We start from the raw sequence: 2,065 nt of genomic DNA on the forward strand, positions 1-2,065 counted from the left end.
GTTTCAATTGTGGTCAAGAGGGGCATCGCAAGAAAGATTGTCCTCAGCAAAATCCGGAAGGAAAGAAGGACGAAAAGGTGGTTCCTGCTCGGGTTTTTGCTTTAACCCAAGGAGAGGCGGATGCTAGCAACAAGGTGGTCACAGGTCAGGTTTCCATCCTCAATAAATTTTGTAATGTATTATTTTATTCGGGGGCCACCCATTCATATATTTCGTTAGGAATGATAGATAAACTAGACAAACCTAGTGAAAGATTTAGAACTAGGTTTGCAACCAAGTTGCCTTCGGGCAAAGTAGTTCTATCATCATGAATTGTACGAGGCGTACCAATCAAGATTGAGGACAAGGAACTAGAAGGAGACCTGATAGATCTGGTAATCAAAGACTTCGACGTCATACTAGGCATGGATTGGCTAGCACGGCATGGCGCAACGATCGACTGCAGACGCAAGAAGGTGATGTTCGAGACTCCTGACGGCCAGAAACTGTGCTTCATGGGACAAGCTTCAGGACTACGCACACCGCTAGTGTCATCTCTCAAAGCTCAGAGAATGATGGAGAAAGGATGCCAAGCGTTCTTAGCCAGCATCACGAATGTGGAGAAGGAGACATCACTCAAAGTTGGAGATGTTCGGGTTATACAAGAATTTCCAGAAGTTTTCCCCGATGACTTGCCAGGATTGCCGCCAACTAGAGAAATAGACTTCACGATAGAATTAGTACCCGGCACCGAGCCTATCTCTAAGGCACCATACCGGATGGCACCTACGGAACTCAAGGAGTTAAAGACGCAGCTACAAGAACTCCTAGACTTGGGTTTCATTAGGCCAAGCCATTCACCATGGGGAGCTCCGATACTATTCGTGAAGAAGAAGGACGGAAGTATGCGCATGTGCATAGACTACCGTGAGCTGAATAAAGTCACAATTAAGAACAAATACCCGCTACCTCGGATTGATGATTTGTTTGATCAACTCCGAGGCGCGACTGTATTCTCTAAGATCGATTTACGGTCCGGGTATCATCAGCTCATGGTAAAGGGAGAAGATATCCCTAAGACAGCCTTTAGGACTCGTTATGGACATTACGAGTTCTTGGTTATGTATTTTGGTCTTACTAACGCGCCAGCCGCGTTTATGGACCTAATGAATAGGGTCTTCAAAGACTACTTGGATAAATTCGTCGTTGTGTTCATCGACGACATTTTAATTTACTCCAAGGATGAAGTGGAGCACGAGGAACACTTGAGGATGATTTTGACGCGATTGAAGGAGCACCAACTCTACGCGAAGTTCAAGAAATGCGAGTTTTGGCTCTCACAAGTGGCGTTCCTCGGGCACATCATATCAAAAGACGGAGTTGCAGTGGATCCATCGAAGGTAGAGGCCGTGAAGGATTGGCCTAGACCAAAGAACGCGTCGGAGGTAAGAAGCTTCCTAGGGCTAGCAGGTTACTATAGAAAGTTTGTAGAGGGCTTTTCTAAGATAGCCACTCCACTCACCAACCTGACCCGGAAACAACAAAAGTTTAACTGGAATGATAAGTGTGAGGAAAGCTTCCAGTTGCTTAAGGATAAGCTTTGCTCAACACCAGTACTTAGTGTCCCAACACCCAACGACAAGTTCGTTGTCTACTGTGATGCATCAAAGTTAGGATTGGGATACGTACTGATGCAAAATGACAAGGTGATAGCCTACGCCTCACGTCAGTTAAAGGAGTATGAACAACGCTATCCAACTCACGATATGGAGTTGGCAGCGGTGGTCTTTGCGTTAAAAATCTGGCGCCATTATCTTTACGGAGAACGGTGCGAGATTTATACGGACCACAAAAGTTTAAAATACTTCTTTACGCAGAAGGAGCTCAACATGAGGCAGCGCAGGTGGTTGGAATTAGTAAAGGATTACAACTGCGAAATCCTATACCACCCGGGGAAGGCAAACGTAGTCACCGATGCACTTAGCCGAAAAAGTTATGGGAACTTAGCAGCCTTATCCAGAATAGAAAAGCCGCTACAGCGGGAGCTGATCAGTGCCGGAATCGAAATGGTTGTAGGCAAGCTGGC

The sequence above is a fragment of the Humulus lupulus genome, chromosome 1, assembly GCF_963169125.1.
Source record: "Humulus lupulus chromosome 1, drHumLupu1.1, whole genome shotgun sequence".
NCBI classification, from domain to species: Eukaryota; Viridiplantae; Streptophyta; class Magnoliopsida; order Rosales; family Cannabaceae; genus Humulus; species Humulus lupulus.